The 19,959-nt window shown below is 47.2% G+C and overlaps 1 protein-coding gene across 2 annotated transcripts in view; it reads left to right on the top strand.

Annotated features, from left to right (window-relative positions):
* Window positions 1-19,959, top strand: part of LOC140395990 (sulfotransferase 1 family member D1-like) — a 135,204-nt gene that overhangs the window by 56,491 nt on the left and 58,754 nt on the right. The window lies entirely within an intron of this gene.

The raw sequence follows: 19,959 nt of genomic DNA, 5'->3' as shown, positions 1-19,959 counted from the left end.
TGTGTCTGAGTGTGTGTGTGACTGAGTGTATGTATGTCTGTGTGTGTGTTTGTATCTGAGTGTGTGTGCCTGAGTGTATATTGTATCTAAGTCTTTGTGTGTGACTGAGTGTGTATGTTTATGAGTGCCTGTATGTGTGTCTTTCTGTGTCTTATTGTGTTTGAGTGTCTGAGAGAGTGTTTGTATGAATGTGTGTGTGTCTGATTGTATGTGTGTGTCTGAGTGTGTCCGTATGTGGCTGAATGTGTTTGAGTTTCTGAGAGTATGTTTGTCTGAGAGTGTGTATGTCTGAGTGTGCGTGTGAGTCTGAGTGTGTGTTTGTCTGAGTATGTGTGTGTCAGTGTGTCTGTATGTGTCTGAGTGTGTTAGACTGTCTGAGAGTGTGTGTGTGTCTGAGTGTGTGTGTGTCTTTCTGAGTTTGTGTGTGTCTGAATGTGTGCATCTGAGTGTGTTTGTGTCTGAGTGTGTGTGTGTCTGAGTGTGTGTGTGTGTGTCTGAGTGTGTGTGTATGTGTCTGAGTGTGTTTGAGTGTCTGAAAATATGTTTGTCTGAGTGTGTCTGTGTCTGAGTGTGTGTGTGTGTCTGAGTTTGTGAGTATGTGTGTCTGAGTTTGTGTGAGTGCCTGAGTGCGTGTGTGTCTCAGTGTGTGTGAGTTTGTGTCTCTGAATGTGTGTATCTAAGTATGTGTGTGTCCGAGAGTGTGTGTGACTGTCTGTGTGTCTGAGTTTGTGTGTGTGCCTGAGTATGTGTGTCTGTGTCTGAGTGTGTGTGGCTTAGTGTAGATGTGTGTCTGAGTCTTTTTCTGAATCTGAATGTGTGTGTGTCTGAGTGGGTGTGTCTGAGTGTGTGTGACAGAGTGTGTGTGTGTGTGTGTCTGAGAGTGTGTGTGTCTGAGAGTGTGTGTGTCTGAGTGTCTGTGAGTCTGCCTGAGTATGTGTGTATGTGTCTGAGTGTGTATGTGTCTGAGTGTGATCGTGTGAGTGCCTGAGTGTGTGTGTATGTGTCTGAGTGTGTTTTGCTGAGTGTACGCCTGTGTGTTGAGTGTGTATGTGTGTCTGTGTGCGTGTGTGTCTGAGTGTATGCGTGTGTCTGAGTGTGTGCGTGTGAGTGTTTCTGAGTGCCTGACTGAGTGTCTGAGTGTGTGTGTCTGAGTGTGTGTGTGTCTGAATGTGTGTGTGTGTGAGTGTGTTTGTGCATCTGAGTGTGTTCTTGTCTGTGTCTAAGTTTGCATGTGTGCCTGAATATGTGTGTGTCTGTGTGTGTGTGTATGGCTCTGTATGTGTGTGTGTCTGAATGTGTGCGACTGAGAGCGGGTGTGTCCCCGAGTATGTCTGTCTCAGAGTGTGTGTATATGTCTGAGTGTCTGTGAGTGTCTGTGTGTGCGTATCAGAGTGTGCCAATATGTGTCTGAGTGTGTTTGAGTGTCTAAGAGTGTGTTTGCCTGAGTGTGTGTATGTCTGAGTGTGTGTGTGTCTGAGTTTGTGAGTATGTGTGTCTGAATGTTTGTATCTAAGTATGTATGTGTCTTAGTGTGCGTGTGAGTGTGTGTGTGACTGGATGTGTGTATGTCTAAGTGTGTGTGTATGTATCTGAGTGTGTGTGTCTGAGTCTTTGTGTGTGTCTGAGTCTTTGTGTGTGCCTGAGTCTTTGTGTGTGTCTGAGTGTGTGTGTGTGTCTGAGAGTGTGTGTATGTATCTGAGTGTGTGTGTCTGAGTGTATATTGTGTCTGAGTTTTTGTGTGTGTCTGAGTGTGTTTGAGTGCCTGAGAGTGTGTTTGTATGAGTGTCTGTCTGTGTCTGAGTGTGTGTGTGTGTCTGAGTTTGTGAGTATGTGTGTCTGAGTTTGTGTGTGTGCCTGAGTGTGTGTGTGTCTCAGTATGTGTGAGTGTGTGTCTCTGAATGTGTGTATCTGAGTATGTGTGTCCCCGAGAGTGTGTGTGGCTGAGTGTGTGTCTGAGTGTGTCTGTATGTGTCTGAGTGTGTTTGAGTGTCTGAAAATATGTTTGTCTGAGTGTGTCTGTGTCTGAGTGTGTGTGTGTGTCTGAGTTTGTGAGTATGTGTGTCTGAGTTTGTGTGTGTGCCTGAGTGTGTGTGTGTCTCAGTATGTGTGAGTGTGTGTCTCTGAATGTGTGTATCTGAGTATGTGTGTCCCCGAGAGTGTGTGTGGCTGAGTGTGTGTCTGTCCGAGTGTGTGTGTATGTATCTGAGTGCGTGTGTCTGAATCTTTGTGTGTGCCTGAATGTGTGTGTATGATTCTGAATGTGTGTGCATCTGAGTGTGTGTGCCTGAGTGTGTGTGCCTGAGTGTGTGTGTCTGAGTGTGTGTGACTGAGTGTGTGTGACTGAGTGTGTGTGACTGAGTGTATACGTGTGTCTGGGTCTTTGTGTGTGTCTGAATGTTTGTGTGTCTGGGTGTGTGTGTGCGTCTGAATGTGTTCTTATTTGTGTCTGAGTTTTCGTGGTGTGCCTGAGTATGTGTGTGGCTGAGTATGTATGTATGGTTCTGAATGTGTGTGTGTGCGTGTCTGAGTGTGTCTGTGACTGAGTGTCTGAGTTAGTGTGTGTGCCTGAGTATGTGTGTGTGTGTCTGAGTGTGTATGTGTCTGAGTCTGTGCGTGTGAGTGCCTTAGTGTTTGTGTGTGTCTGAGTGTGTTTTGCTGAGTGTGCGCCTGTGTGTTGAGTGTAGATATGTGTCTGAGTGCGTGTGTGTCTGAGTGTGTGCGTGTGTCTGAGTGTGTGCATGTGTGTGTGTCTGAGTGTGCCTGACTGAATGTCTGCGTGTGTGTGTCTGAGTGTGTGTGTGTCTGAATGTGTGTGTGTGTCTGAGATTGTGTGTGTCTGAATGTGTGCATCTGGGTGTGTGTGTCTGAGTGTGTGTGTGACTGAGTGTATGTATGTCTGTGTGTGTGTTTGTATCTGAGTGTGTGTGCCTGAGTGTATATTGTATCTAAGTCTTTGTGTGTGACTGAGTGTGTATGTTTATGAGTGCCTGTATGTGTGTCTTTCTGTGTCTTATTGTGTTTGAGTGTCTGAGAGAGTGTTTGTATGAATGTGTGTGTGTCTGATTGTATGTGTGTGTCTGAGTGTGTCTGTATGTGGCTGAATGTGTTTGAGTTTCTGAGAGTATGTTTGTCTGAGAGTGTGTATGTCTGAGTGTGCGTGTGAGTCTGAGTGTGTGTTTGTCTGAGTATGTGTGTGTCAGTGTGTCTGTATGTGTCTGAGTGTGTTAGACTGTCTGAGAGTGTGTGTGTGTCTGAGTGTGTGTGTGTCTTTCTGAGTTTGTGTGTGTCTGAATGTGTGCATCTGAGTGTGTTTGTGTCTGAGTGTGTGTGTGTCTGAGTGTGTGTGTGTGTGTCTGAGTGTGTGTGTGTGTCTGAGTGTGTGTGTATGTATCTGAGTTTGTGTGTGTCTGAATGCGTGCACCTGAGTGTGTGTGTGACTGAGTGTGTGTGCGACTGAGTGTGTGTGCAACTGAGTGTGTGTGTGACTGAGTGTGTGTGTGTCTGAGAGTGTGTGGTTGAGTGTGTGTGTGTCTGAGTTTGTGTGTGTGCCTGAGTATGTGTGTGTGTGTCTGTGTGTATATGTTTCAGAATATGTGTGTGTCTGAGTGTGTGTGCGTCTGAGTGTGTTCTTGTTTGTGTCTGAGTTTGCGTGTGCACCTGAGTATGTGTTTGCCTGAGTGTGTCTGTCTGAGTATGTGTGTCTCAGTGTGTGTTTTTGTGTGTGAGTGTCTGTGTGTGTGTGTCTGAGTGTGGCTGTATGTGTCTGAGTGTGTTTGAATGTCTGAAAGTGTGTTTGTCTGAGTGTGTGTGTGCCTGAGTGTGTGTGTGTCTCAGTGTGTGTGAGTGTGTGTCTCTGAATGTGTGTGTCTGAGTATGTGTGTGTCTGAGTCTTTGTGTTTGCCTGAGTGTGTGTATGTCTGAGTGTGTGTGTGTCTGAGTTTGTGAGTATGTGTGTCTGAATGTTTGTATCTAAGTATGTATGTGTCTTAGTGTGCTTGTGAGTGTGTGTGACTGGATGTGTGTATGTCTAAGTGTGTGTGTATGTATCTGAGTGTGTGTGTCTGAGTCTTTGTGTGTGTCTGAGTCTTTGTGTGTCTGAGTGTGTGTGTGTCTGAGAGTGTGTGTATGTATCTGAGTGTTTGTGTCTGAGTGTATATTGTGTCTGAGTTTTTGTGTGTGTCTGAGTGTTTTTGAGTGCCTGAGAGTGTGTTTGTATGAGTGTCTGTCTGTCTGATTGTATGTGTGTGTGTCTGAGTGTGTTTGAGTGTCTGAGTGAGTGTGCCTGTATGTGTCTGAGTGTGTTTGAGTGTCTGAGAGTGTGTTTCTCTTAGTGTGTGTGTGGCTGAGTCTGCATGTGTGTCTGAGTGTGTGTTTGTCTTAGTATGTATGTCTCAGTGTGTGCGTATATGTCTGAGTGTGTGTGAGGGTCTGCGTGTGTGTGTCTGTATGTGCCTAAGTGTGTTTGAGTGTCTGAAAATATGTTTGTCGGAGTGTGTCTGTGTCTGAGTGTGTGTGTGTGTCTGAGTTTGTGTGTGTGTGTGTCTCAGTATGTGTGAGTGTGTGTCTCTGAACCCGAGAGTGTGTGTGGCTGAGTGTGTGTCTGTCCGAGTGTGTGTGTATGTATCTGAGTGTGTGTGTCTGAATCTTTGTGTGTGTCTGAATGTGTGTGTGTCTGAGTCTTTGTGTGTGTCTGAGTGTATATGTGTGTCTGAATCTTTGTGTGTGTCTGAATGTGTGTGTGTCTGAGTGTGTGTGTATGATTCTGAATGTGTGTGCATCTGAGTGTGTGTGCCTGAGTGTGTGTGTCTGAGTGTGTGTGACTGAGTGTATATGTGTGTCTGGGTCTTTGTGTGTGTCTGAATGTTTGTGTGTCTGGGTGTGTGTGTGCGTCTGAATGTGTTCTTATTTGTGTCTGAGTTTTCATGGTGTGCCTGAGTATGTGTGTGGCTGAGTATGTATGTATGGTTCTGAATGTGTGTGTGTGTGTCTGAGTGTGTCTGTGACTGAGTGTATGTTTGTCTGAGAGTGTGTGTGCCTGAGTGTCTGTGTGTCTGAGTTAGTGTGTGTGCCTGAGTATGTGTGTGTGTGTCTGAGTGTGTATGTGTCTGAGTTGTGTGCGTGTGAGTGCCTGAGTGTTTGTGTATGTGTCTGAGTGTGTTTTGCTGAGTGTGCGCCTGTGTGTTGAGTGTAGATATGTGTCTGAGTGCGTGTGTGTCTGAGTGTGTGCGTGTGTCTGAGTGTGTGCATGTGTGTGTGTCTGAGTGTGCCTGACTGAATGCGTGTGTGTGTCTGAGTGTGTGTGTGTCTGAATGTGTGTGTGTGTCTGTGTGTGTTTGTGCGTCTGAGTGTGTTCTTGTCTGTGTCTGAGTTTGCGTGTATGCCTGACTATGTGTGTGTCTGAGTGTGTGTGTATGGCTCTGAATGTGTGTGTGTCTGAATGTGTGTGACTGTGTGTGTGTCTGAGTGTCTGTGTGTCTGAGTTTGTGTGTGTCTGAATGTGTGTGTGTCTGAATGTGTGCGGCTGTGTGTGTGTCTGAGTGTCTGTGTGTCTGAGTTTGTGTGTGTCTGAATGTGTGCATCTGGGTGTGTGTGTCTGAGTGTGTGTGTGACTGAGTGTGTGTATGCCTGTGTGTGTGTTTGTATCTGAGTGTGTGTGTCTGAGTGTATATGTGGGTCTGAATCTTTGTGTGTGTCTGAGTGTGTGTGTGTCTGAGAGTGTGTATGTATCTGAGTGTGTGTGCCTGAGTGTATATTGTATCTAAGTCTTTGTGTGTGACTGAGTGTGTATGTTTATGAGTGCCTGTATGTGTGTCTTTCTGTGTCTTATTGTGTTTGAGTGTCTGAGAGAGTGTTTGTATGAATGTGTGTGTGTCTGAGTGTGTTTGAGTGTCTGCGTGTGTGTGTCTGAGTGTGTCTGTATGTGGCTGAATGTGTTTGAGTTTCTGAGGGTGTGTTTGTCTGAGAGTGTGTATGTCTGAGTGTGCGTGTGTGTCTGAATGTGTGTTTGTCTGAGTATGTGTGTGTCAGTGTGTCTGTATGTGTCTGAGTGTGTTAGACTGTCTGAGAGTGTGTGTTAGTCTGAGTGTGTGTGTGTGTTTCTGAGTTTGTGCGTGTCTGAATGTGTGCATCTGAGTGTGTTTGTGTCTGAGTGTGTGTGTGTGTGTGTCTAAGTGTGTGTGTATGTATCTGAGTTTGTGTGTGTCTGAATGCGTGCACCTGAGTGTGTGTGTGACTGAGTGTGTGTGTGACTGAGTGTGTGTGCGACTGAGTGTGTGTGTGACTGAGTGTGTGTGTGACTGAGTGTGTGTGTGACTGAGTGTGTGTGTGACTGAGTGTGTGTGTACTCCGGCCCTAACTCCAGCCAGAAACTGAGAGTTTCTGAGAGTGTGTTTGTCTGAGTGTGTGTGTCAGTGTGTGTGTATATGTCTGAGTGTGTGTGTCTGAGTGTGTCTGTATGTGTCTGAGTGTGTTAGACTGTCTGAGAGTGTGTGTGTGTCTGAGAGTGTGTGTGTGAGCGTATGTGTGTCTGAGTTTGTGTGTGTTCCTGAGTATGTGTCTGTGTGTGTCTGTGTGTATATGTTTCTGAATGTGTGTGTGTCTGAGTGTGTGTGTGCGTCTGAGTGTGTTCTTGTTTGTGTCTGAGTTTGCGTGTGCACCTGAGTATGTGTTTGTCTGAGTGTGTCTGTCTGAGTATGTGTGTCTCAGTGTGTGTATGTGTGCGAGTGTCTGCGTGTGTGTGTCTCAGTGTGTCTGTATGTGTCTGAGTGTGTTTGAGTGTATGAAAGTGTGTGTGTCTGAGTGTGTGTGTGCATCTGAATGTGTTGTTATTTCTGTCTGAGTTTTCGTGGTGTGCCTGAGTATGTGTGTGTCTGAGTGTGTGTGTATGGTTCTGAATGTGTGTGTGTCTGAGTGTGTGTGTCTGAGTGTGTGTGACTGCGTGTGTGTGTCTGAGTGTGTGTGTGTGTGTATCTGAGTGTGTTTTGCTGAGTGTGCGCCTGTGTGTTGAGTTTGTATGTGTGTCTGAGTGCGTGTGTCTGAGTGTGTGCGTGTGCCTGAGTGTGTGTGTGTGTGTGTCTGAGTGTGCCTGACTGAGTGTCTGAGTGTGTGTGTCTGTGTCTGAGTGTGTTTGAGTGTGTGTGTGTGTGTGTGTGTCTGAGTATGCCTGAATGAGTGTCTGAGTGTGTGTGTCTGTGTCTGAGGGTGTTTGAGTGTGTGTGTGTGTATGTGTGTCTGAGTGCGTGTGTGTCTGAGTGTGTGCGTGTGTCTGAGTGTGCCTGACTGAGTGTCTGAGTGTGTGTGTCTGTGTCTGAGTGTGTTTGAGTCTGAATGTGTGTGTTTCTGAGTGTGTTTGTGCATCTGAGTGTGTTCTTGTCTGTGTCTGAGTTTGCGTGTGTTCCTGAGTGTGTGTATGGTTCTGAATGTGTGTGTGTCTGAGTGTGTATGTCTTTGAGTGTGTGCGTGTGAGTGCCTGAGTGTGTGTGTATGTGTCTGAGTGTGTTTTGCTGAGTGTGCGCCTGTGTGTTGAGTGTGTGTATGTATCTGAGTGTGTGAGTATGTGTGCCTGAGTTTGTGTGTGTGTGTCTCAGTGTGTGTGGGTGTGTGTCTCTGAATGTGTGAATCTGCAAGTGTGTGTGTGACTGAGTGTGTGTATGTCTGAGTATGTTGAATGTATCTGTGTGTGTGTCTGAGTGTAATATGTGTGTCTGGGTCTTTGTGTGTGTCTGAATGTGTGTGTGTCTGGGTGTGTGTGTGCGTCTGAATGTGTTCTTATTTGTGCCTGAGTTTGCGTGGTGTGCCTGAGCAATACTCCAAATGCGGCCGCACCAGAGTTTTGTACAGCTGCAACATGACCTCATGGCTCCGAAACTCAATCCCTCTACCAATAAAAGCTAACACACCCTATGCCTTCTGAATAACCCTCTCAACCTGGGTGGCAACTTTCAGGGATCTATGTACATGGACACCGAGATCTCTCTGCTCATCCACACTGCCAAGAATCTTACCATTAGCCCAGTACTCAGTCTTCCTGTTATTACTTCCAAAATGAATCACCTCGCACCTTTCTGCATTAAACTCCATTTGCCACCTCTCAGCCCAGCGCTGCAGCTTATCTATGTCTCTCTGTAACTTGTAACATCCTTCCGCACTGTCCACAACTCCACCGACTTTAGTGTCATCTGCAAATTTACTCGCCCATCCTTCTACACCCTCCTCCAGGTCATTTATAAAAATGACAAACAGCAGTGGCCCCAAAACAGATCCTTGTGGTACACCACTAGTAACTGGACTCCAGTCTGAACATTTCCCATCAACCACCACCCTTTGTCTTCTTCCAGCTAGCCAATTTGTGATCCAAACTGCTCAATCACCCTGAATCCCATGCCTCCGTATTTTCTGCAGCAGCCTACCGTGGGGAACCTTATCAAATGCTTTACTGAAATCCATGTACACCACATCAACTGCTTTACCCTCATCCACCTGTTTGGTCACCTTCTCAAAGAACTCAATAAGGTTTGTGAGGCATGACATACCCTTCACAAAACCGTGTTGACTATCTCTAATCAAATCATTCCTTTCCAGATGATTATACATCCTATCTCTTATAAACCTTTCCAAGATTTTTCCCACAACAGAAGTAAGGCTCACTGGTCTATAGTTACCGGGGTTGTCTCTACTCCCCTTCTTGAACAAGGTGACAACATTTGCTATCCTCCAGTCTTCTGGCACTATTCCTGTTGACAAAGATGACTGAAAGATCAAAGCCAAAGGCTCAGCAATCTCCTCCCTAACTTCCCAGAGAATCCTAGGATAAATCCCATCCAGCCCAGGGGACTTATCTATTTTCACACTTTCCAGAACTGCTAACAGCTCCTCCTTATGGATCTCAAGCCCCTCTCGTCTAGTAGCCTGAATCTCAGTATTCTCCTCGACATCATTGTCTTTTTCCTGTGTGAATACTGACGAAAAATATTCATTTAGCACCTTTCCTATCCCCTCGGACTCCAAGCACAACTTCCCACTACTGTCCTTGACTGGCCCTACTCTGACCCTAGTCATTCGTTTATTCCTGACATATCTATAGAAAGCTTTAGGTTAACCTTGATCCTACCTGCCAAAGACTTCTCATGTCCCCTCCTGGCTTTTCTTAGCTCTCTCTTTAGGTCCTTCCTAGCTAACTTGTAACTCTCGAGCGCCCTAACTGAACCTTCATGTCTCATCTTTACATAAGCCTCCTTCTTCCTCTTGACAAGTGTTTCAACTGCCTTAGTAAACCACGGTTTCCTTGCTCGACCACTTCCTCCCTGCCTGACAGGTACATACTTATCAAGGACACGCAGTAGCTGTTCCTTGAACAAGCTCCACATTTCCATTGTGCCCATCCCCTGCAGTTTCCCTCTGCATCTGATGCATTCTAGGTCTTGCCTCATCGCATCATAATTACCTTTCCCCCAGATATAACTCTTGCCCTGCGGTATATACCTATCCTTTCCATCACTGAGTGTGTTCTTGTTTGTGTCTGAGTTTGCGTGTGTGCCTGATTATGTGTGTGTCTGAGTGTGTGTGTATGGTTCTGAATGTGTGTGTGTCTGAGTGTGTGTGTGTGTGTGTCTGAGTGTGTGTGTGTCTGAGTGTGTGTGTATGGTTCTGAATGTGTGTATGGTTCTGAGTGTGTGTGGTTCTGAGTGTGTGTGTGCCTGAGTGTGTGTGTGTCTGAGTGTGTGTGTGTCTGAGTGTGTGTGCGTCTGAGTGTGTGTGCGTCTGAGTGTGTGTGCGTCTGAGTGTGTGTGCGTCTGAGTGTGTGTGTGTGTCTGAGTGTGTGTGTGTCTGAGTGTGTGTGTGACTGAGTGTGTGTGTGACTGAGTGTGTGTGTGTCTGAGAGTGTGTGTTTCTGAGAGTGTGTGTGTCTAAATGTGTGTGTGCCTGAGTATGTGTGTATGTGCCTGAGTGTGTACGTTGTGTGTGCTTGAGTGTGTGTGTATGTGTCTGTGTGTGTTTTCTGCATGTGCGTGAGTGTGTGCGTATGTCTGAGTGTGTGTGTCTGAATGTGTGCATGTGTGTGTGTCTGAGTGTGTGTGTGTCTGAGTGTGTGTGTGTGTGAGAGTGCGTGTGTCTGAGAGTGTGTGTGTCTGAGAGTGTGTGTGTCTGAGAGTGTGTGTGACTGAGAGTGTGTGTGACTGAGTGTGTGTGTGTCTGAGAGTGTGTGTGTCTGAATGTGTGTGTGCCTGAGTATGTGTGTATGTGCCTGAGTGTGTATGCGTCTGAGTGTGTGCGTTTTGTGTGCTTAAGTGTGTGTGTATGTGTCTGTGTGTGTTTTCTGGGTGTGCGTGTCTGTGCCTGAGTATGTGTGTGTCTGAGTGTGTGTATGTGTGTCTGGGTGTGTGTATGTGTGTGTGTCTGAGGGTGTGTGTATCTGTGTATGTGTATGTGGCTGAGTGTAGGTCGGAGTGTGTGTCTGAGTCGGTGTGTGTCTAAGTGTGTGTGTCTGAGTCTGTGCGTGTTTGTGCTTAAGTGTGTGTGTATGTGTCTGAGTGTGTTTTCTGGGTGTGCGTGTGTGTGTCTGAGTGTGTGCGTGTGCCTGAGTGTGTGTATGTCTGAGAGTGTGTGTCTGAGTATGTGTGTATGTGTCTGAGTGTGTGTCTGAATGTGTGTGTCTGAGTGTGTGTATGTCTGAGAGTGTGTGTGTCTGAGTATGTGTGTATGTGTCTGAGTGTGTGTCTGAATGTGTGTATCTGAGTGTGTGTCTGAGTGTGTGTGTGTGCCTGAGTGTGTGTGTCTGAATGTGTGTATCTGAGTGTGTGTGTCTGAGTGTGTGTGTCTGAGTGTGTGTGTCTGAGTGTGTGTGTGTCTGACTGTGTATGTGCGCCTGAGTATGTGTGTGTGTCTGAGTGTTTCTGAGTGTGTGCGCGTGTATGCTTGAGTGTGTGTGTAAGTGTCGGAGTGTGTTTTCTGGCTGTGCGTGTGTGTGTCTGACTGTGTATGTGCGCCTGAGTATGTGTGTGTGAATGAGTGTTTCTGAGTGTGTGCATGTGTGTGTGTATGAGGGTGTGTGTATCTGTGTATGTGTGTGTGGCTGAGTGCGTGTCTGAGTGTGTGCGTCTGAGTAGGTGTGTGTCTGAGTGTGTGTGTGTGCCTGAGTGTGTGTTTGTGCCTGAGAATGTGTGTGTCTGAGTGTGTGTATGTGTGTCTGGGTGTGTGTTTGTGTGTGTGTCTGAGGGGGTGTGTATCTGTGTATGTGCGCGTCTGAGTGTGTGTGTCTGAGTAGGTGTGTGTCTAAGTGTGTGTGTGTCTGAGTCTGTGCGTGTTTGTGCTTGAGTGTGTGTGTGTATGTGTCTGAGTGTGTTTTCTGGATGTGCGTGTGTGTGTCTGAGTGTGTGCGTGTGTCTGAGTGTGTGTGTGTCTGAGAGTGTGTGTGTCTGAGTGTGTGTCTGAGTGTATGTGTCTGAGTGTGTGAGTCTGAATGTGCATGTGTGTCTGACTATGTGTGTGGCTGAGTATGTGTGTTTGTCTGAGTGTGTGTGTGTCTGAGTGTATGTGTCTGAGTGTGTGTGAGTCCGAGTGTGAGTGTTTGTGAGTGTGTGTATGTCTGAGTGTGTGTGTATGTATCTGAGTGTGTGTGTTTCTGAGAGTGTGTGTGTCTAAATGTGTGTGTGCCTGAGTATGTGTGTATGTGTCTGAGTGTGTACGTTGTGTGTGCTTGAGTGTGTGTGTATGTGTCTGTGTGTGTTTTTTGCATGTGCGTGAGTGTGTGCGTATGTCTGAGTGTGTGTGTCTGAATGTGTGCATGTGTGTGTGTCTGAGTGTATGTGTGCCTGAGTGTGTGTGTGTGTGAGAGTGTGTGTGTCTGAGAGTGTGTGTGACTGAGAGTGTGTGTGACTGAGTGTGTGTGTGTCTGAGAGTGTGTGTGTCTGAATGTGTGTGTACCTGAGTATGTGTGTATGTGCCTGAGTGCGTATGCGTCTGAGTGTGTGCGTTTTGTGTGCTTGAGTGTGTGTATGTGTCTGTGTGTGTTTTCTGGGTGTGCGTGTCTGTGGCTGAGTATGTGTGTGTCTGAGTGTGTGTATGTGTGTCTGGGTGTGTGTATGTGTGTGTGTCTAAGGGTGTGTGTATCTGTGTATGTGTATGTGGCTGAGTGTAGGTCTGAGTGTGTGTCTGAGTCGGTGTGTGTCTAAGTGTGTGTGTCTGAGTCTGTGCGTGTTTGTGCTTAAGTGTGTGTGTATGTGTCTGAGTGTGTTTTCTGGGTGTGCGTGTGTGTGTCTGAGTGTGTGCGTGTGTCTGAGTGTGTGTATGTCTGAGAGTGTGTGTGTCTGGGTATGTGTGTATATGTCTGAGTGTGTGTCTGAATGTGTGTATCTGAGTGTGTGTCTGAGTGTGTGTGTCTGAATGTGTGTGTCTGAGTGTGTGTGTCTGAGTGTGTGTGTCTGAGTGTGTGTGTGTGCCTGCCTGAGTGTGTGTGTCTGAATGTGTGTATCTGAGTGTGTGTGTCTCAATGTGTGTGTCTGAGTGTGTGTGTCTGAGTGTGTGTGTGTCTGAGTGTGTGTGTCTGAGTGTGTATGTGCACCTGAGTATGTGTGTGTTTCTGAGTGTGTGCGTGTGTGTGCTTGAGTGTGTGTGTAAGTGTCGGAGTGTGTTTTCTGGCTGTGCGTGTGTGTGTCTGACTGTGTATGTGCGCCTGAGTATGTGTGTGTGAATGAGTGTTTCTGAGTGTGTGCATGTGTGTGTGTATGAGGGTGTGTGTATCTGTGTATGTGTGTGTGGCTGAGTGCGTGTCTGAGTGTGTGTGTCTGAGTAGGTGTGTGTCTGAGTGTGTGTGTGTGCCTGAGTGTGTGTTTGTGCCTGAGAATGTGTGTGTCTGAGTGTGTGTATGTGTGTCTGGGTGTGTGTATGTTTGTGTGTCTAAGGGTGTGTGTATCTGTGTATGTGTATGTGGCTGAGTGTAGGTCTGAGTGTGTGTCTGAGTAGGTGTGCGTCTAAGTGTATGTGTCTGAGTCTGTGCGTGTTTGTGCTTAAGTGTGTGTGTATGTGTCTGAGTGTGTTTTCTGGGTGTGCGTGTGTGTGTCTGAGTGTGTGCGTGTGTCTGAGTGTGTGTATGTCTGAGAGTGTGTGTGTCTGAGTATGTGAGTGTGTGTCTGAATGTGTGTATCTGAGTGTGTGTCTGAGTGTGTGTATGTCTGAGAGTGTGTGTCTGAGTGTGTGTATGTCTGAGAGTGTGTGTGTCTGAGTATGTGTGTATGCGTCTGAGTGTGTGTCTGAATGTGTGTATCTGAGTGTGTGTCCGAGTGTGTGTGTCTGAATGTGTGTGTCTGAGTGTGTGTGTCTGAGTGTGTGTGTGTCTGAGTGTGTGTGTCTGAGTGTGTGTGTGTGCCTGAGTGTGTGTGTCTGAATGTGTGTATCTGAGTGTGTGTGTCTGAATGTGTGTGTCTGAGTGTGTGTGTCTGAGTGTGTGTGTGTCTGAGTGTGTGTGTCTGAGTGTGTATGTGCACCTGAGTATGTGTGTGTGTCTGAGTGTTTCAGAGTGTGTGCGTGTGTGTGCTTGAGTGTGTGTGTAAGTGTCGGAGTGTGTTTTCTGGCTGTGCGTGTGTGTGTCTGACTGTGTATGTGCGCCTGAGTATGTGTGTGTGAATGAGTGTTTCTGAGTGTGTGCATGTGTGTGTGTATGAGGGTGTGTGTATCTGTGTATGTGTGTGTGGCTGAGTGCGTGTCTGAGTGTGTGTGTCTGAGTAGGTGTGTGTCTGAGTGTGTGTGTGTGCCTGAGTGTGTGTTTGTGCCTGAGAATGTGTGTGTCTGAGTGTGTGTATGTGTGTCTGGGTGTGTGTATGTGTGTGTGTCTGAGGGTGTGTGTATCTGTGTATGTGCACGTCTGAGTGTGTGTGTCTGAGTAGGTGTGTGTCTAAGTGTGTGTGTGTCTGAGTCTGTGCGTGTTTGTGCTTGAGTGTGTGTGTATGTGTCTGAGTGTGTTTTCTGGATGTGCGTGTGTGTGTCTGAGTGTGTGCGTGTGTCTGAGTGTGTGTGTGTCTGAGAGTGTGTGTGTCTGAGTGTGTGTCTGAGTGTGTGTATGTGTGTCTGGGTGTGTGTATGTGTGTGTGTCTGAGGGTGTGTGTATCTGTGTATGTGTATGTGGCTGAGTGTAGGTCTGAGTGTGTGTCTGAGTCGGTGTGTGTCTAAGTGTGTGTGTCTGAGTCTGTGCGTGTTTGTGCTTAAGTGTGTGTGTATGTGTCTGAGTGTGTTTTCTGGGTGTGCGTGTGTGTGTCTGAGTGTGTGCGTGTGTCTGAGTGTGTGTATGTCTGAGAGTGTGTGTGTCTGAGTATGTGTGTATGTGTCTGAGTGTGTGTCTGAATGTGTGTGTCTGAGTGTGTGTATGTCTGAGAGTGTGTGTGTCTGAGTATGTGTGTATGTGTCTGAGTGTGTGTCTGAATGTGTGTATCTGAGTGTGTGTCTGAGTGTGTGTGTGTGCCTGAGTGTGTGTGTCTGAATGTGTGTATCTGAGTGTGTGTGTCTGAGTGTGTGTGTCTGAGTGTGTGTGTCTGAGTGTGTGTGTGTCTGACTGTGTATGTGCGCCTGAGTATGTGTGTGTGTCTGAGTGTTTCTGAGTGTGTGCGCGTGTATGCTTGAGTGTGTGTGTAAGTGTCGGAGTGTGTTTTCTGGCTGTGCGTGTGTGTGTCTGACTGTGTATGTGCGCCTGAGTATGTGTGTGTGAATGAGTGTTTCTGAGTGTGTGCATGTGTGTGTGTATGAGGGTGTGTGTATCTGTGTATGTGTGTGTGGCTGTGCGTGTCTGAGTGTGTGCGTCTGAGTAGGTGTGTGTCTGAGTGTGTGTGTGTGCCTGAGTGTGTGTTTGTGCCTGAGAATGTGTGTGTCTGAGTGTGTGTATGTGTGTCTGGGTGTGTGTTTGTGTGTGTGTCTGAGGGTGTGTGTATCTGTGTATGTGCGCGTCTGAGTGTGTGTGTCTGAGTAGGTGTGTGTCTAAGTGTGTGTGTGTCTGAGTCTGTGCGTGTTTGTGCTTGAGTGTGTGTGTATGTGTCTGAGTGTGTTTTCTGGATGTGCGTGTGTGTGTCTGAGTGTGTGCGTGTGTCTGAGTGTGTGTGTGTCTGAGAGTGTGTGTGTCTGAGTGTGTGTCTGAGTGTATGTGTCTGAGTGTGTGAGTCTGAATGTGCATGTGTGTCTGACTATGTGTGTGGCTGACTTTGTGTGTTTGTCTGAGTGTGTGTGTGTCTGAGTGTATGTGTCTGAGTGTGTGTGAGTCCGAGTGTGAGTGTTTGTGAGTGTGTGTATGTCTGAGTGTGTGTGTATGTATCTGAGTGTGTGTGTTTCTGAGAGTGTGTGTGTCTAAATGTGTGTGTGCCTGAGTATGTGTTTATGTGTCTGAGTGTGTACGTTGTGTGTGCTTGAGTGTGTGTGTATGTGTCTGTGTGTGTTTTCTGCATGTGCGTGAGTGTGTGCGTATGTCTGAGTGTGTGTGTCTGAATGTGTGCATGTGTGTGTGTCTGAGTGTATGTGTGTCTGAGTGTGTGTGTGTGTGAGAGTGTGTGTGTCTGAGAGTGTGTGTGACTGAGAGTGTGTGTGACTGAGTGTGTGTATGTCTGAGAGTGTGTGTGTCTGAATGTGTGTGTACCTGAGTATGTGTGTATGTGCCTGAGTGCGTATGCGTCTGAGTGTGTGCGTTTTGTGTGCTTGAGTGTGTGTGTATGTGCCTGTGTGTGTTTTCTGGGTGTGCGTGTCTGCGCCTGAGTATGTGTGTGTCTGAGTGTGTGTATGTGTGTCTGGGTGTGTGTATGTGTGTGTGTCTAAGGGTGTGTGTATCTGTGTATGTGTATGTGGCTGAGTGTAGGTCTGAGTGTGTGTCTGAGTAGGTGTGTGTCTAAGTGTGTGTGTCTGAGTCTGTGCGTGTTTGTGCTTAAGTGTGTGTGTATGTGTCTGAGTGTGTTTTCTGGGTGTGCGTGTGTGTGTCTGAGTGTGTGCGTGTGCCTGAGTGTGTGTATGTCTGAGAGTGTGTGTGTCTGAGTATGTGTGTATGTGTCTGAGTGTGTGTCTGAATGTGTGTGTCTGAGTGTGTGTATGTCTGAGAGTGTGTGTGTCTGAGTATGTGTGTATGTGTCTGAGTGTGTGTCTGAATGTGTGTATCTGAGTGTGTGTCTGAGTGTGTGTGTGTGCCTGAGTGTGTGTGTCTGAATGTGTGTGTCTGAATGTGTGTATCTGAGTGTGTGTCTGAGTGTGTGTGTCTGAGTGTGTGTGTCTGAGTGTGTGTGTCTGAGTGTGTGTGTGTCTGACTGTGTATGTGCGCCTGAGTATGTGTGTGTGTCTGAGTGTTTCTGAGTGTGTGCGCGTGTATGCTTGAGTGTGTGTGTAAGTGTCGGAGTGTGTTTTCTGGCTGTGCGTGTGTGTGTCTGACTGTGTATGTGCGCCTGAGTATGTGTGTGTGAATGAGTGTTTCTGAGTGTGTGCATGTGTGTGTGTATGAGGGTGTGTGTATCTGTGTATGTGTGTGTGGTTGTGCGTGTCTGAGTGTGTGCGTCTGAGTAGGTGTGTGTCTGAGTGTGTGTGTGTGCCTGAGTGTGTGTTTGTGCCTGAGAATGTGTGTGTCTGAGTGTGTGTATGTGTGTCTGGGTGTGTGTTTGTGTGTGTGTCTGAGGGTGTGTGTATCTGTGTATGTGCGCGTCTGAGTGTGTGTGTCTGAGTAGGTGTGTGTCTAAGTGTGTGTGTGTCTGAGTCTGTGCGTGTTTGTGCTTGAGTGTGTGTGTGTATGTGTCTGAGTGTGTTTTCTGGATGTGCGTGTGTGTGTCTGAGTGTGTGCGTGTGTCTGAGTGTGTGTGTGTCTGAGAGTGTGTGTGTCTGAGTGTGTGTCTGAGTGTATGTGTCTGAGTGTGTGAGTCTGAATGTGCATGTGTGTCTGACTATGTGTGTGGCTGAGTATGTGTGTTTGTCTGAGTGTGTGTGTGTCTGAGTGTATGTGCCTGAGTGTGTGTGAGTCCGAGTGTGAGTGTTTGTGAGTGTGTGTATGTCTGAGTGTGTGTGTATGTATCTGAGTGTGTGTGTTTCTGAGAGTGTGTGTGTCTAAATGTGTGTGTGCCTGAGTATGTGTGTATGTGTCTGAGTGTGTACGTTGTGTGTGCTTGAGTGTGTGTGTATGTGTCTGTGTGTGTTTTCTGCATGTGCGTGAGTGTGTGCGTATGTCTGAGTGTGTGTGTCTGAATGTGTGCATGTGTGTGTGTCTGAGTGTATGTGTGTCTGAGTGTGTGTGTGTGTGAGAGTGTGTGTGTCTGAGAGTGTGTGTGACTGAGAGTGTGTGTGACTGAGTGTGTGTGTGTCTGAGAGTGTGTGTGTCTGAATGTGTGTGTACCTGAGTATGTGTGTATGTGCCTGAGTGTGTATGCGTCTGAGTGTGTGCGTTTTGTGTGCTTGAGTGTGTGTGTATGTGTCTGTGTGTGTTTTCTGGGTGTGCGTGTCTGTGCCTGAGTATGTGTGTGTCTGAGTGTGTGTATGTGTGTCTGGGTGTGTGTATGTGTGTGTGTCTAAGGGTGTGTGTATCTGTGTATGTGTATGTGGCTGAGTGTAGGTCTGAGTGTGTGTCTGAGTCGGTGTGTGTCTAAGTGTGGGTGTCTGAGTCTGTGCGTGTTTGTGCTTAAGTGTGTGTGTATGTGTCTGAGTGTGTTTTCTGGGTGTGCGTGTGTGTGTCTGAGTGTGTGCGTGTGTCTGAGTGTGTGTATGTCTGAGAGTGTGTGCGTCTGAGTATGTGAGTGTGTGTCTGAATGTGTGTATCTGAGTGTGTGTCTGAGTGTGTGTATGTCTGAGAGTGTGTGTCTGAGTGTGTGTATGTCTGAGAGTGTGTGTGTCTGAGTATGTGTGTATGTGTCTGAGTGTGTGTCTGAATGTGTGTATCTGAGTGTGTGTCTGAGTGTGTGTGTCTGAATGTGTGTGTCTGAGTGTGTGTGTCTGAGTGTGTGTGTGTCTGAGTGTGTGTGTCTGAGTGTGTGTGTCTGAGTGTATGTGTGTGCCTGAGTGTGTGTGTCTGAATGTGTGTGTCTGAGTGTGTGTGTCTGAGTGTGTGTGTGTCTGAGTGTGTGTGTCTGAGTGTGTATGTGCACCTGAGTATGTGTGTGTGTCTGAGTGTTTCAGAGTGTGTGCGTGTGTGTGCTTGAGTGTGTGTGTAAGTGTCGGAGTGTGTTTTCTGGCTGTGCGTGTGTGTGTCTGACTGTGTATGTGCGCCTGAGTATGTGTGTGTGAATGAGTGTTTCTGAGTGTGTGCATGTGTGTGTGTATGAGGGTGTGTGTATCTGTGTATATGTGTGTGGCTGAGTGCGTGTCTGAGTGTGTGCGTCTGAGTAGGTGTGTGTCTGAGTGTGTGTGTGTGCCTGAGTGTGTGTTTGTGCCTGAGAATGTGTGTGTCTGAGTGTGTGTATGTGTGTCTGGGTGTGTGTATGTGTGTGTGTCTGAGGGTGTGTGTATCTGTGTATGTGCACGTCTGAGTGTGTGTGTCTGAGTAGGTGTGTGTCTAAGTGTGTGTGTGTCTGAGTCTGTGCGTGTTTGTGCTTGAGTGTGTGTGTATGTGTCTGAGTGTGTTTTCTGGATGTGCGTGTGTGTGTCTGAGTGTGTGCGTGTGTCTGAGTGTGTGTGTGTCTGAGAGTGTGTGTGTCTGAGTGTGTGTCTGAGTGTGTGTATGTGTGTCTGGGTGTGTGTATGTGTGTGTGTCTGAGGGTGTGTGTATCTGTGTATGTGTATGTGGCTGAGTGTAGGTCTGAGGTTGTGTCTGAGTCGGTGTGTGTCTAAGTGTGTGTGTCTGAGTCTGTGCGTGTTTGTGCTTAAGTGTGTGTGTATGTGTCTGAGTGTGTTTTCTGGGTGTGCGTGTGTGTGTCTGAGTGTGTGCGTGTGTCTGAGTGTGTGTATGTCTGAGAGTGTGTGTGTCTGAGTATGTGTGTATGTGTCTGAGTGTGTGTCTGAATGTGTGTGTCTGAGTGTGTGTATGTCTGAGAGTGTGTGTGTCTGAGTATGTGTGTATGTGTCTGAGTGTGTGTCTGAATGTGTGTATCTGAGTGTGTGTCTGAGTGTGTGTGTGTGCCTGAGTGTGTGTGTCTGAATGTGTGTATCTGAGTGTGTGTGTCTGAGTGTGTGTGTCTGAGTGTGTGTGTCTGAGTGTGTGTGTGTCTGACTGTGTATGTGCGCCTGAGTATGTGTGTGTGTCTGAGTGATCCTGAGTGTGTGCGCGTGTATGCTTGAGTGTGTGTGTAAGTGTCGGAGTGTGTTTTCTGGCTGTGCGTGTGTGTGTCTGACTGTGTATGTGCGCCTGAGTATGTGTGTGTGAATGAGTGTTTCTGAGTGTGTGCATGTGTGTGTGTATGAGGGTGTGTGTATCTGTGTATGTGTGTGTGGCTGAGTACGTGTCTGAGTGTGTGCGTCTGAGTAGGTGTGTGTCTGAGTGTGTGTGTGTGCCTGAGTGTGTGTTTGTGCCTGAGAATGTGTGTGTCTGAGTGTGTGTATGTGTGTCTGGGTGTGTGTTTGTGTGTGTGTCTGAGGGTGTGTGTATCTGTGTATGTGCGCGTCTGAGTGTGTGTGTCTGAGTAGGTGTGTGTCTAAGTGTGTGTGTGTCTGAGTCTGTGCGTGTTTGTGCTTGAGTGTGTGTGTGTATGTGTCTGAGTGTGTTTTCTGGATGTGCGTGTGTGTGTCTGAGTGTGTGCGTGTGTCTGAGTGTGTGTGTGTCTGAGAGTGTGTGTGTCTGAGTGTGTGTCTGAGTGTATGTGTCTGAGTGTGTGAGTCTGAATGTGCATGTGTGTCTGACTATGTGTGTGGCTGAGTATGTGTGTTTGTCTGAGTGTGTGTGTGTCTGAGTGTGTGTGAGTCCGAGTGTGAGTGTTTGTGAGTGTGTGTATGTCTGAGTGTGTGTGTGTCTGAGTGTGTGTGTCTGAGTGTACATGTTGTCTGTCTTTGTGTGCGTCTGAGTGTGTATGTCTTTGAGTGCCTGTGTGTGTG

Source organism: Scyliorhinus torazame, chromosome 19, assembly GCF_047496885.1.
Source record: "Scyliorhinus torazame isolate Kashiwa2021f chromosome 19, sScyTor2.1, whole genome shotgun sequence".
NCBI lineage: Eukaryota > Metazoa > Chordata > Chondrichthyes > Carcharhiniformes > Scyliorhinidae > Scyliorhinus > Scyliorhinus torazame.
Note: the sequence above shows the minus strand (reverse complement) of the source record. Positions and strands in the feature narration are given on the sequence as shown.